The sequence below is a fragment of the Mytilus californianus genome, unplaced genomic scaffold (assembly GCF_021869535.1).
Source record: "Mytilus californianus isolate M0D057914Y unplaced genomic scaffold, xbMytCali1.0.p SCAF_1, whole genome shotgun sequence".
In the NCBI taxonomy this organism is placed as follows: Eukaryota; Metazoa; Mollusca; class Bivalvia; order Mytilida; family Mytilidae; genus Mytilus; species Mytilus californianus.
In genome coordinates this window covers 70,793,278-70,809,764 of record NW_026262581.1, presented here as the reverse complement: position 1 = coordinate 70,809,764, position 16,487 = coordinate 70,793,278, and the positions used below count along the sequence as shown (strand labels likewise).

Genomic DNA, 16,487 nt, shown 5'->3' with positions numbered 1-16,487 from the left:
TATTGTTCCAGTTCGTTTAGAATATCTGCATGTGTGACCCCTTGATATACTTTAAACTAAAGTGTACTGATGTGTATCTTTGTATTTGTTGATTGTTGTGGTGAACTGTGTCTAGTCTATTTTTTATTATTAATTTCAGGAGAAATTTTCAAACTCGTCTTATAATTTCACAAAATCAGAAGCAAAAATTTCAACGACTTTTATAGAAAGATGCTTTCAATGAACATAACAATGGCAACTTCATATTTCAGACAATTAGTTGTAAACCCATTCGAACATATATATATGCATTCTTAGTTACTGCTTCTTTTTGTAAAAAATCTGAATGAACAAAAATATATAGTATAAAATTGAGAATGGAAATGAGGAATGTGTCAATGAGACAACAACCCGACCAAACAGCAAAAAACAGTCGAAGCCACCAATAGGTCTTCAACATAACGAGAAAATCCCGCACCCGGAGGCGGGCTCCCGCTGATCCCTAAACAAAAAATGTGTACTAGTTCAATGAAAATGGACGTCACACTAAACTCCAAAACATATAAATGAACTAAAATTAAAAAACATGCAAGACTAACAAAGGCCAGAGTCTCCTGACTTGGGACAGGCGCAAAAATGCGGCGGGGTTAAACTAGTTTTGTGAGATCTCAACCCTCCCCCTATACCTTTAGCCAATGTAGAATAAACAAACACACAGCAATACGCACAGTAAAACTCAGTTTAAAAGAAGTCCGAGTCTGATGTCAGAATAGGTAACAAAAGAAACTAAGCGAAATCACAATGATACATAAATTAACAAAGGACTACTAGCAGTTACTGAAATGCCACCTCCAGACCTCAATTAAACTGATTTAAAGATTATCTCTTCATCATATGAACACCAAGCACAATCCCTCCCGTTAGGGGTTTAGTATCATACCATCATAAAATATATTCCGTAGCAAAGACCCTATGAGTGAATCAATATTAATATCAACATTTGCCATCTTTAATGACCTGACAACAGTACCGTAACTATATCCCTTCTGAATAAGTCTGTTTAAAGGTTTGGTTAGCTTTTGAGGTGAATGTCGACATTTTTTGTGCTTTGTATAGAATATTACCATAAAAGATTGGATGTGAAATACCTGAACGTATAAGATGTCTGCATGTTGATTAATATTTACGAATGATGTCCTTGTACCGATGATACAATTTAGTAAATGTTTTGACTAGTTTGTGATATCGAAAACCCTGGTGTAATAATTTTTCAGTAATACAGAGATTTCTTTCGTTAAAATCAAATACGCTGTTACATACACGAGCAAATCGAACACGTTGAGATATATAAACACCATAATATAGTGCAAAGGGAACGTCACCATCTAAAAATGGATTATTAACAATAGGAAGTGAAATGTTATCTCTTTTATCATAAATGTTGGTATTAAGATTCCCGTTAAAGATATAGATATCAAGATCCAGGAAAGGGCAGTGTTCATTGTTAGTATAAGATTTATTTAAAGACAGTTCAACAGGATAAATCTCTTTAGAGTACACACTGAAATCGTCATTATTGAACGCCAATATATCATCCAAATATCTAAAAGTGTTATCAAATTGTTTGTACCAGATGTTGTTTCGATGGGTCTTTGCTGATTTTAGTCATACATTGTAACTCATAACAATACAGAAACAGGTCCGTAATAAGTGATGCACAGTAAGTCCCCATTGAAATTTCGATAACTTGACGATATGAGGAATCTCAATAGCGAACAAAAATGTTATCTAGTAAAAATTCAAGGGCAATTATCGTATCAAAGCAGGTCCAATTGACATAGTTCTTTTGTCTGTTGTTACTAAAAAATTACCTAAAAGAGTTAGAAAATATATATTTGCATTCTGACTTTTTAAATGCCCATTTAATTAGGTGCGAGATTTTTTTCTTTATAAGATTATGACGCAAAGTGGTATATAGGGTAGAAAAAATCTAAACTTTGAACATATTCGAAATCACCAATATAAGCATGCAATTTATCATCTACTTCCAACGAATTTTTAACATTCCAAAAGTAATTAATTCCACTATTTTCAAAGACCTTATTTGAACAATTTATTACCAGGTTTTTGATTGTACCAAGTGTACTAGTAAGAAGAATACACAGTTTAGTAGTGGAACAATGGCTTGAAGACGAAATAAATCTATATTTGTAAGGCGTTTTGTGCAGCTTCGGAAGCCAGTACATAGTTGAAACTTTCATTGTATTTTGTTCTGCTTGTAAAGAGCTATCCAAAAGTTTATGTTTGTTACAAATGTCATTTTCCGAAAATGTAATCAGTTTGAATGTTGGTGAATTTGTGATTTCCTTTTGCAGAAACTCAATGTAAAATTTACGTCAAACAATAATGATATTATTAGCAGCCTTATCAGCCGGAACAAAAACAAATTCCTTGGCGCGTTCTTTTAGCTTCTGTTTGATACAGAAATAGGGCTATTATGGTTGTTGTTAGGAGTAAAATGTTCTTTAAAATGTTTAATACGAATATCAACTATGTTAATTACTGAATTAAAAAACAATCTAAGGATTTTTTGTCAGCTTTTTCTCGTTTTCTTCATTTCGAGTACGGAGTGAGTCGTGGATGATGTTACAACACTCATTCCAATTGATAATTGACAGGGGACGATATTTAGGTCCTTTACTGAGGAATGATTTCAACTCTCGGTCATGAACGATGTTAAGGTCTCCTGTTATAGCATGGGAACTGGGGCCATAAATGTATACGGAATTACTGCAATTTCATGACGTAAATGTATTGTCACTGATATTAACATCTTTACACATTTCGCTATAATTAAACACATATTTCCGGGTATTTTTTTTTAACGTAAGAAATAAGAGGGAGTTCAGTATTATCAAAATAGCCAGGAATTTGTTTATTTAAGAGAATAATCAATCAAAATACCGGCAATATGTACAAAATCAAAACCTTTATTGACATATTTGATTTAAATAACATTTGTTTATGATCTTTAAGGTGATCAATTTTGGGAATCAGTTTAGAATAACAATATGCGATTTTAATTTGGACGATTTAATACTTAGGACTGCAATATGGAGTTGTGTTGCAATCCTCCAACATTTGATGTAATTTATCAACAGGTAAAAAACAGAGGCGGGTTAACAGATAATGTCTGCCGTTGTTTTTTGAAATAGTCATCAGTCACAAAATTAGAAGCAATACATTATGCGACTTTTTAAAAAGGTATATTCAAATGACTAATAGAAAAAAAACATCAATATCAAGCTAATCAACTGTACAAATGTTGAGTGTTGTTTAATTTTGTTGAAAATATTGACTCAAAAAAAGAAAGGCACGTGAAACATTCTTATCCATAAGCAATTGAGAATAAAAGAACGTTTTTCTATTGCAAGGAGAGTCTCTAAAAAGTCGAAATTAGTGACAAAGTTTGCAGAAAAATCAATCAGCGCTTTTATGAAAAGATGCTTTGAATAAACATAACAATGGTACTTTCATATATTAGACAATTAGTTGTAAACCCATTCGAACACATATATCTGCATTCTTAGTTACTGATTATTTTTGTAATTATATGAATGAACAAAAATATAAAGTATACACTGTTTTCCATTATTAATTGATTACTTACTTCATCAATATACAATTATTGACAATTTTGTATAATTATTTCAGGGGAATTTTCCAACTCTTGGAATAATCTCAGAAAATCAGAAGCAAAAATTACGGCGACTTTTTAAACAGGGATATTCGAATGACTGTTAAGAAAAAAGCAAAACATCAAGATCAAGCTAATCAACTGTACAATTATTCTAACTTATACAACTGAGCTGTTAAATGTGGTTTAATTTTGTTAAAAATATTGACTTAAAAAAGTAGGCACGTAAAACAATTTTATCCATAAGCTATTGAGAATAAAAGAACGTTTTTCTATTGCAAGGAGTCTTTAAAAAGTCGAAACTAGTGACAACGTTTGCAGACAAAAAAATCAGTGCTATTAAGAAAAGATGCCTTAAATGAACATAACAATTGTAACTTCATATTTCAGACAATTAGTTGTAAATCCATTCGAAAACATATTTCTGCATTTCTATTTTAATGATTATTTTTGAAAAGAATATGAATGAACAAAAATATATAGTATACACTGGTTTCCATTATACATTGATTACTTACTTCATCAATATACAACTATTTTGTATTAATTATTTCAGGAGGATTTTCCAACTTTTCGAATAATCTCCGAAAATAAGAAGCAAAAATTTCGTCGATTTTTAAACAGGGATATTCAAATGCCAGTTAGAAAAAAAAAACAAAACATCAAGAACAAGCTAATCAAATATACAATTATTCTATCTAATATAACGGGACTGTTGAGTGTGGTTTTATTTTGTTTAAAATATTGACTCAAAAAAAGTAGGCACGTAAAATAATCTTATCCATAAGCAATTGCGAATAAAAGATCGTTTTTGTATTGCAAGGAGAGTCTTTAAAAAGTCGCAACTAGTGACAAAGTTTGGAGAAAAATAAATCAGCGCTTTTATGAAAAGATGCTTTCAATGAACATAGCAATGGTTACTTTATATTTCAGACAATTAGTTGAAAACCCACTGGAACACATATATCTGCATTCTTAGTTAATGAGTATTTTGTAAAAACATATGAATGAACAAAAATATACAGTATACACTGTTTTCTATTATACATTGATTACTTACTTCGTCAATATACAATTATTGACTATTTTGTATTAATTATTTCAGGAGAATTTTCAAACTCTTAGTATAATCTCACAAAATCAGAAGCACAAATTTCGGCGAATTTTTAAACAGGTATATTCGAAGGACTGTTAGATAAAAGCAAAACATTAAGATCAAGCTAATCAACTGTACAATTATTCTACCTAATATAACGGCACTGTTGAGTGTGGTATAATTTTGTTGACAATATTGACTCAAAAAAAGAAGGCACGTAAAACATTCTTATCCATAAGCAATTGAGAATAACAGAACGTTTTTCTATTGCAAGGAGAGTCTCCAAAAAGTCGAAATTAGTGACAAAGTTTGCAGAAAAATAAATCAGCTCTTTTATGAAAAGATGCTTTGAATGAACATAACAATGGTAACTTCATATTTCAGACAATTAGTTGTTAACCCATTCGAACACATATATTCCTTCTTAGTTAGTGAATAATTTTGTCAAAAATATGAATGAAAAAAAATATATAGCTTACATTGTTTTCCATTATACATTGATTAGTTACTTCATTAATATACAATTATTGATTATTTTATATTATTAATTTCAGGAGAATTTTCAAACTCGTCGAATAATCTCCGAAAATCAGTAGCAAACATTTCGGCGATTTTTTAAACAGGTATATTCGAATGACTGTTAGGACAAAAGCATAAAATATCAAGAAGAAGCTAATCAACTGCATAATTATTCTACCTAATATAACGGCACTGTTGAGTGTGTTATAATTTTTTTGAAAATATTGACTTAAAAAAGTCAGGCACGTAAAACAATTTTATCCATAAGCAATTGCGAATATAAGAACGTTTTTGTATTGCAAGGAGAGTCTTTAAAAAGTCGAAATTAGTGACAAAGTTTGCTGAAAAATAAATCAGTGTTATTATGAAATATGCTTTCAATGAACATAAAAATAGTAACTTCATATATCAGAAAATGAGTTATAAACCCATTCGAACACATATATCTGCTTTCTTAGTTACTGAATATTTTTGTAAAAAATATGAAAGGACAAAAATATATAGTATACACTGTTTTCTATTATACATTGATTACTTACTTCATCAATATACAATTTATGACTATTTTGTATTAATTATTTCAGGAGAATTTTCTAAATTTTCGAATAATCTCAGAAAATCAGAAGCAGAAATTTCCGCGACCTTTTAAACAGGTATATTCGAATGACTGTTAGAAAAATAAAACAACATCAAGATTAAGCCAATCAACTATACAATTATTCTACCTAATATAACGGCGCTGTTGTGTAAGTTTTGTAAAAAAATTGACTCAAAAAAAAAGTAAGCAGGTAATACAATCTTATCAATAAGCAATTGCAAATAAAAGAACGTTTTTCTATTGCAAGGAGAGTTTTTAAAAAGTCGAAATAAGTGACAAAATTTGCAGAAAAATAAGTCAGCGCTTTTATAAAAAGACGTTTCAATGAACATAGCAATGGTTACTTTATATTTCAGACAATTAGTTGAAAACCCACTGAAACACATATATCTGCATTCTTAGTTAATGATTATTTTGTAAAAACATATGAATGAACAAAAATATACAGTATACACTGTTTTCCATTATACATTGATTACTTACTTCGTCAATATACAATTATTGACTATTTTGTATTAATTATTTCAGGAGAATTTTCAAACTCTTCGAATAATCCCAGAAAATCAGAAGCACAAATTTCGGCGACTTTTTAAACAGGTATGTTCGAATGACTGTTAGGACAAAAGCATAAAATATCAAGAACAAGCTAGTCAACTGCATAATTATTCTACCTAATATAACGGCACTGTTGAGTGTGTTATGACTTTGTTGAAAATATTGACTTAAAAAAGTCAGGCACGTAAAACAATTTTATCCATAAGCAATTGCGAATATAAGAACGTTTTTGTATTGCAAGGAGAGTCTTTAAATAGTCGAAATTAGTGACAAAGTTTGCTGAAAAAAAAATCAGTGCTATTATGAAATATGCTTTCAATGAACATAACAATAGTAACTTCATATATCAGAAAATGAGTTATAAACCCATTCGAACACAAATATCTGCTTTCTTAGTTACCTGATATTTTTGTAAAAAATATTAAAGGACAAACATATATAGTATACACTGTTTTCTATTATACATTGATTAGTTACTTCGTCAATATACAATTATTGACTATTTTGTATTAATTATTTCAGGAGAATTTTCAAACTCTTCGAAGAATCTCACAAAATCAGAAGCAAAAATTTCAGGGATATTCGAATGACTTTCAAGAAAAAAGCAAAACATCAATATAAAGCTAATCAACTGTACAATTATTTTACCTAATATAACGGCACTGTTGAGTGTTGTTTAATTTTGTTGAAAATATTGACTAAAAAAAAGTCACGTAAAACAATCTTATCCATAAGCAATTGCGAATCAAAGAACGTTTTTCTATTGCAAAGACAGTCTCTAAAAAGTCAAAATTAGTGACAAAGTTTGCAGGAAAATAAATCTGCGCTTTTATGAAATGATGCTTTAAATAAACATAACAATGGTAGCTTCATATTTTATACAATTAGTTGTAAACGCATAAGAACACATATATCTGCATTCTTAGTTACTGGATATATTTGTAAAAAACATGAATGAACACAAATATATAGTATACACTGTTTTCCATTATACATTGATTAATTACTTCGTCAATAAACAATTATTGACAATTTTGTATTAATTATTTCAGGAGAATTTTCAAACTCTTCGAAGAATCTCACAAAATCAGAAGCAAAAATTTCGGCGACTTTTCAAACAGGGATATTCGAATGACTGTCAAGACAAAAGCAAAACATCAATATAAAGCTAATCAACTGTACAATTATTCTACCTAATATAACGGCACTGTTGAGTGTGGTATAATTTTGTTGAAAATATTTGTCTTATCCATAAGCAATTGCGAATGAAAGAACGTTTTTCTATTTCAAGGAGAGTCTTTAAAAAGTCGAAACTAGTGACAAAGTTTGCAGAAAAATAAACCAGCGCTTATATGAAAAGATGCTGTCAAAGAACATCACAATGGTAACTTCATATTTCATACAATTAGTTGTAAACCCTTTCGAAAACAAATATCTGCATTCCTTTTTGCTGATTTTTTTGTAAAAAATATGAATGAACAAAAATATATAGTATACACTGTTTTCCATTATACATTGATTACTTACTTCATCAATATACAGTTATTGACTATTTTGTATTATTATTTTCAGGAGAATTTTCAACCTCGTCGAATAATCTCACAAAATCAGATGCAACACTGTTGGCGACTCTTTAAACAGGTATATTCGAATGAATGTTAGAAAAAAAAGCAAAACATTAAGATCAAGCTAATCAACTGTACAATTATTCTACCTAATATAAAGGCACTGTTGAGTGTGGTTTTATTTTGTTGAAAATATTGACTCCAAAAAAGTTAGGCACGTAAAACAATCTTATCCATAAGCAATTGCGAATAAAAGAACGTTCTTGTATTGCAAGGAGAGTCTTTAAAAAGTCGAAACTAGTGACAAAATTTGCAGAAAAATAAATCAGTGCTTTTATGAAAAGATGCTTTCACTGAACATAACAATGGTAACTTCATATTTCAGACAATTAGTTGTAAACCCATTCGAACACATATATCTTCATTCTTAGTTACTGATTATTTTTGTAAAAAATATGAATGAACAAAAATGTACAGTATACACTGTTTTCCATCATACATTGATTACTTACTTCGTCAATATACAATTTGCGACTTTTTTTCATTATTTATTTCAGGAGAATTTTCAAACTCGTCGAATAATCTGACAAAATTAGCAGCAAACATTTCTGCAACTTTTTAAACAGATATATTCGAATGACTGTTAGAATTAAGCAAAACATCAAGATCGTGCTAATCAACTGTATTGTTATTTTACCTAATATAACGGCACTGTTACCATTGCTATGTTCATGGAAATAATTAATACAAAATAGTCAATAATTGCATAATGATGAAGTAAGTAATCAATGTATAATGGAAAACAGTGTATACTATATATTTTTGTTCTTTCATATTTTTTACAAAAATATTCACTAACTAAGAATGCAGATATATGTGTTCGAATGGGTTTACAACTAATTGTCTGAAATATGAAGTTACCATTGTTACATTCATTGCAAGCATCTTTTCATAAAAGCGCTGATTTGTTTTCTAAAAACTTTGTCGAATCTTTTGAGACTCTCCTTGTAATATAAAAACGTTCTTTTATTCGCAATTGTTTATAGATAAGATTGTTTTAAGTGCCTACCTTTTTTGAGTCAATATTTTCAACAAAATTAAACCACACTCAACAGTGCCGTTATATAAGGTAGAATAACTGTACAGTTGATTAGCTTCATCTTGATGTTTTGCTTTTTACCTAACAGTCATTTTATTATATTTGTTTAAAAAGTCGCACACATTTTTGCTTCTGATTAAGTAAGATTATTCGACGAAATTGAAAATTCTCCTGAAATTAATACTACAAAATAGTCAATAATTGTATATTGATGAAGTAAGTAATCATTGTATAATGGAAAACAGTGTATACTATATATTTTTGTTCATTCATATTTTTTACAAAAATAATCAGTAACTAAGACTGCAAATATATTTGTTCGAATTGGTTTGCAACTAATTGTCTGAAATATAAAGTTACCATTGTTATATTCTTTGAACGCATCTTTTCATTAAAGCGCTGATTTAGTTTTCTGCAAACTTTGTCACTAGTTTCGACTTTTTAAAGACTCTCCTTGCAATAGAAAAACGTTCTTTTATTCGCAATTGCTTCTGGATAAGGTTGTTTTATGTGCCTCCTTTTTTGAGTCAAACCATGTATTTTCAACAAAAGTAAACCACACTCAACAGTGCCGTTTTATTAGGTAGAATAATTGTACAGTTGATTATCTTGCACTTGATGTTTTGCTTTTTTCCTAACAGTCATTCGAATATATCTAATTAGAAAGTCGCCAAAATTTTGCTTCTGATTTTCTGAGATTATTCGACGAGTTTGAAAATTCTTCTGAAATTAATAATACAAAATAGTAAATAATTGTATATTGATGAATAATAAAGGCAACAGTAATATACCGCTGTTCGAAATTTATAAATCGATTGAGAAAGAAACAAATCCGGGTTACAAACTAAAACTGAGGGAAACGCATCAAATATAAGAGGAGAACTACGACACAACAGAAACACAACATTTAAATGTACACACAGAAACGAACTATAATATAACAATGGCCATTTTCCTGACTTGGTACAGGACATTTTAAGAAAAAAATGAGATATGTAAACACCATACGAAGGAGCAGAGGGTATGTTACTGCTGAGAAATGGGAAATTACTGTTTGCAAACATATGTATTATTCTAAATACTAAGGATTTTCTTATCCCAGACATATAACCTTAGCCGTATTTGGCACAACTTTTTGGAACTTTTGGTCCTCAACGCTCTTCAACTTTGTACTTGTTTTGAAGTAAGTAATCAATCTATAATGGGAAACAGTGTATACTATATATTTTTGTTCATTCATATTTTTTACAAAAATAATCATTCACTAAGAATGCAGATATACGTGTTCGAATGGGTTTGAAACAAATTGTCTGAAATATGAAGTTACCATTGTTATGTTCATTGAAAGCATCTTTTTATGAAAGCGCTGATTTATTTTTCTGCAAACTTTGTAACTAATTTCGACTGTTTAGAGACTCTCCTTGCAATAGAAAAACGTTCTTTTATTCGCAATTACTTATGGATGAAATTGTTTTACGTGCCTACTTTTTGTAAGTCAATATTTGTATTAAAACTTAACCACACTCAACAGTGCCGTTATACTAGGTAGAATAATTGTACAGTTGATTTGCTTGATCTTGATGGTTTGCTTTTTTCTTAACAGGCATTCGAATATTTTTATATGTGTCCGAATGGGTTTACAACTAATTGTCTGAAATATTAAGTTACCAGTTTCATCGCTTTTATGAAAAGATGCTTTGAATGAACATAACAATGGTAACTTCATATTTCAAACAATTAGTTGCAAACCCATTCGAACACATATATCTACTCTCTTAGTTACTGAATATTTTTGTAAACAATATGAATGAACAAAAATATATAGTATACACTGTTTTCCATTATACATTGATTACTCACTTCATCAATATACAATTATTGACAATTTTGTATTAATTATTTCAGGAGAATTTTTAAACTCTTCAAATAATCTTAGAAAATCAGAAGCAAAAATTTCGCCGACTTTTTAAACAGGAATATTTTAATGACTGTTAAGAAAAAAGCAAAACACCAAGATCAAGTTAATCAATGTACAATTATTCTACCTAATATAAGGGCGCTGTAGATGTGTGGTTTAATTTAGTAAAAACATTGACTCAAAAAAGTTTGACACGTAAAACAATCTTATCCATTAGCAATTGCGAATAAAAGAATGTTTGTATTGCAAGGAGAGTCTTTTAAAAGTCAAAACTAGTGACAAAGTTTATAAAAAATAAATCAGCGCTTTTATGAAGAGATGCTTTCAATGAACATAACAATGGTAACTTCATATTTCAGACAATTAGTTTTAAACCCATTCGAATACCTATATCTGATTTTTTTGTTACTGATTATTTTTGTAAAAAATATGAATGAACACAAATATACAGTTTACATTGTGAAAGAGGGTCTTCAGAAATACTGTGAAACTGTTTACTCGCGTAGTGGTATTAACCATATGTGGATTCTTAAAAACTCTAAAGAACTTCTGGATGATTTTAAATCTCGGTCTTTTTCTGAAATTAGTTCTATCAAAACTTTTGATGTTTCAACCTTGTATACCACCATTCCCCATGTGAAATTGAAAAACCGTCTATAAGAAATAACCCACAATGCTTTTCATCAAAAAAATGGTAGCAAATCTATTACTTTGGGATACCATAATGCATATTTTGTTAATAGTGACCAAAAGGGTAAACATGCTACACAGAGGAACAAGTGATCAGTATGCTGGAGTTTCTTATTGACAACATATTTGTGGAATTTGGAGGTAGACTTTTTCAACAAATTGTCGGCATTCCTATGGGAACGAACTGTGCGCCTCTCCTTGCCGACCTCTTCTTATTTTCATATGAATCGGAGTTCCTTCAGACACTTGTCAAAAACAAGAAAATCAAAGAAGCCAGGTTATTTAATTTCACTTTCAGATATATTGATGATGTTGTTTCCATTAACAATCCGAACTTTTCTGATTGGGTTCCATTAAAATATCCACCAGAACTTGAAATTAAAGAAACAGCAGACACGGCTTCCTCCGCCTCATTTTTAGACTGATACCTCGAATTTGAAATACACAGTCATCTCAGTACCAGAATCTATGACAAACGAAACGATTTGAATTTTGAAATGATCAATTTCCCCCGCCTTAGTAGCAATATACCAACTTTACCTGCATATGGGATATATATTTCCCAACTTATTCGGTATTCAAGAGCCTGTAGCTCCTACTCAGACTTTTTTTAAACGTCACCAGTGTCTGAGCAAAAAGTTGATGAACAAGGGGTATGTCAAAGAAAGTCTCGTCCTTTTTCTAAAAAAGTTCATCGGAAGGTACCAAGAACTTTTTGATAAATATTCCGTATCAACTTCACAAATAATACACGATGGTCTTGAATTATAGATTTCGCGTACTGACGTTGTTTATCATCATAATAACGTGTAATAGTATTCTTTTATTTGTCATTATTAATACTACTTTTACTGTTAAGTCTGTTTTTTGAGATATCCATTTGGCGTGACTCTGTGCTTATGTATCCCGTCATACTTTGAACGACAAAATTATTTTATTTATTAATATTACTTTTAATGTTAAGTCTGTTTTTTTGTGATATATATTTGACGTGACTCTGTACTTATGTATCCCGTCATACTTTGAACCACACAATTATTTTAGTTATTAATATTACTTTTACTGTTTAGTCTTTTTTTTATGATATCCATTTCACGTGACTCTGTATTTATGTATCCCGTCAAAGTTTGAACGACAAAATTATTTCATGTCTACCTGTTTGAATTTCAAACGCGCGATTTTACGCCAGTACTTAAAACCTTCCATCCTTCATGGGTGGATTTAACATAGATAAATTTATTCGTATAATATAAGCAAAATGAGGATGTTAAATTTGATGTATGCCTTTTTGTGCTTCTTTGTTATATTTGTTTGTTTTTATAGCGATTAAGATGATAACACAATGTTGACTGCTGAACCCTTTTTTTGACATTTTTACCTATTGTTTCTGTTTGTTTTGTTCACGCATCGTTGTCAATATAATGGAATTTGATATGCGACTGATATACAAGTGAGAGGTTTAGCTAGCAATAAAACCAGGTTCAATCCACCATTTTCTACATAAGAAAATGCCTGTACCACGTCAGGAATATGACAGTTGTTATCCCTTCGTTTGATGTGTTTGAACTTTTGATTTTGCCATTTGATTGGGGTTTTCCTTTTTGAATTTTCCTTGGAGTTCAGTATGTTTGTGATTTTACTTGTTTTCCATGATACATTGATTACTTACTTCATCACTATACAATTATTGACTATTTTTTATTATTAATTTCAGGAGAATTTTCAAACTCGTCGAATAATCTCAGTAATTCAGAAGCAAAAATTTCGGCGCTTTTGTAAGCAGGTATATTCGAATGACTATTAGAAAAAAAGCAAAACATCAAGATCAACTTAATCAACTGTACAATTATTCTACCTAATATAACGACGCTGTTGAGTGTGGTTTAATTTTGTTAAATATATTGACTAAAAAAAAATTGGCACGTAAAACAGTCTTATTCATAAGAAATTGCGAACAAAAGAACGTTTTTGTATTCCAAGGAACGTCTTTAAAAAGTCGAAAATAGTGACAAAGTTTGCAGAAAAAAAAATCAGCGCTTGTATGAAAAAATGCTTTCAATGAATATAACAATGGTAACTTTTTATGTTAGACAATTAGTTGTAAACCCATTCGAACACATATATCTGCATTCTTAGTTAATGATTATTTTTGTAAAAACATATGAATGAACAAACATATACATTGATTACTCACTTCATGCCGTACCCTTTTTTTTTGACATTTTTACCTATTGTGTCTGTTTGTTTTGTTCACGCATCGTTGTCAATATAATGGAATTTGATGCGACTGTCATACAAGTGAGAGGTTTAGCTAGCTATAAAACCAGGTTCAATCCACCATTTTCTACATAAGAAAATGTCTGTACCAAGTCAGGAATATGACAGTTGTTATCCATTCGTTTGATGTGTTTGAGCTTTTGATTTTGCCATTTGATTATGGCTCATATCTAGAAATTGACTATGAGGGTCGGTTGAAAACAAAACTTTACGACAAAAGACATGATTTCAGCTTCCCAATTGTATTTTCATTTTAAAACCAAAAGTTCCAAATGGTGAAGTTGAAATCATCACTTTGTAAATTTTACGGAAGCCATCACGAGTTGGTTGACCGTTATGGAATATCCGTTTCACAGATGATATCGGATATGTTCCTTATGTCGTAACTAAAATCCCGTTCCCTTTTCGCGAATGTGACCTACCGACTTAGACTATTTACCCCTATTTGTGACATTTTTACCTATTGTTTTTGTTTGTTTTCTTCACACATCGATGTCAATATAAGGGAATTTGATGCGACTGTCATACAAGTGAGAGGTTTAGCTAGCTATAAAACCAGGTTCAATCCACCATTTTCTACATAAGAAAATGCCTGTACCAAGTCAGGAATATGACAGTTGTTATCCATTCGTTTGATGTGTTTGAGCTTTTGATTTTGCCATTTGATTATGGCTTATATCTAGAAATTGACTATGAGGGTCGGTTGAAAACAAAACTTTACGACAAAAGACATGATTTCAGCTTCCCAATTGTGGTTTACATTTTAAAACAAAGAGTTCCAAATGGTGAAGTTGAAATCATCACTTTGTAAATTTTACGGACGCCATCACGAGTTGGTTGACCGTTATGGAATATCCGTTTCACAGATGATATCGAATATGTTCCTTATGTCGTTACTAAAATCCCGTTCCCTTTTCGCGAAAGTGACATACCGAATTAGACTATTTACCCCTATTTGTGACATTTTTACCTATTGTTTTTGTTTGTTTTGTTCACGCATCGTTGTCAATATAATGGAATTTGATGCGACTGTCATACAAGTGAGAGATTTAGCTAGCTATAAAACCAGGTTCAATCCACTATTTTTCTACATAAGAAAATGACTGTACCAAGTCAGGAATATGACAGTTGTTATCCATTCGTTTGATGTGTTTGAGCTTTTGATTTTGCCATTTGATTCGGGACTTTCCTTTTAGAATTTTCCTCGGAGTCCAGTATTTTTGTGATCTAACTTTTCATCAATATACAATTATTGACTATTTTGCATTAATAAGTTCAGGAGAATTTTCAAATTCGACGAATAATCTCAGAAAATCAGAAGCAAGAATTTCGGCGATTTTGTTAACAGGAATATTCGAATGACTGTTAGAAAAAAAGCAAAACATCAAGATCAACCTAATCAACTGTACAATTATTCGCCTAATATAACGACGCTGTTGAGTGTGGTTTAATTTTGTTTAAAATATTGACTAAAAAAAGTAGGCACGTACAACAATCTTATCCATAAGTAATTGCGAACAAAAGAACGTTTTTCTATTGCAAAGAGAGTCTTTAAAAAGTCGAAACTAGTCACAACGTTTGCAGAAAAATAAATCAGCGCTTTTATGAAAAGATGCTTTCAATGAACATAACATTGGTAACTTCATATTTCAGACAAGTAGTTGTAAACCCATTCGAACACGTATATCTGCATTCTTAGTTAATGATTATTTTTGTAAAAAAATATGAATGAACAAAAATATTTAGTATACACTGTTTTCCATTATACATTTATTACTTACTTCATCAATATACAATTATTGATTGTTTTGTATTATTAATTTCAGGAGAATTTTCAAACTCGTCGAATAATCTCAGAAAATCAGGAGCAAGAATTTCGGCGATTTTGTAAACAGGTATATTCGAATGACTGTTAGAAAAGAAGCAAAACATCAAGATCAACCTAATCAACTATACAATTATTCTACCTTATATAACGGCTTTGTTGAGTGTGGTTTAATTTTGTTGAAAATATTGACTAAAAAAAGTAGGCACGTAAAACAATCTTATCCATAAGCAATTGCGAACAAAAGAACGTTTTTCTAATGCAAAGAGAGTCTTTAAAAAGTCGAAACTAGTGACAACGTTTGCAGAAAAAAAATCAGCGCTTTTATGAAAAGATGCTTTCAATGAACATAACATTGGTAACTTCATATTTCAGACAAGTAGTTGTAAACCCATTCGAACACGTATATCTGCATTCTTAGTTAATGATTATTTTTGTAAACAATATGAATGAACAAAAATATATAGTATACACTGTTTTCCATTATACATTGATTAGTTACTTCATCAATATACAATTATTGACTATTTTGTATTATTAATTTCAGGAGAATTTTCAAACTCGTCGAATAATCTCAGAAAATCAGGAGCAAGAATTTCGGCGATTTTGTAAACAGGTATATTCGAATGACTGTTAGAAAAGAAGCAAAACATCAAGATCAACCTAATC

The 16,487-nt window shown here is 30.3% G+C and overlaps 1 long non-coding RNA gene across 1 annotated transcript; it reads left to right on the top strand.

The window, feature by feature from the left end:
- The first annotated feature begins 5,312 nt into the window (after positions 1-5,312).
- LOC127723516 (uncharacterized) lies at positions 5,313-6,685 on the top strand. The gene is made up of 3 exons (XR_007992121.1): positions 5,313-5,395; positions 5,876-5,944; positions 6,418-6,685. It is a non-coding gene; the product is annotated as an uncharacterized LOC127723516 (long non-coding RNA).
- The last annotated feature ends 9,802 nt before the right edge of the window (positions 6,686-16,487 follow it).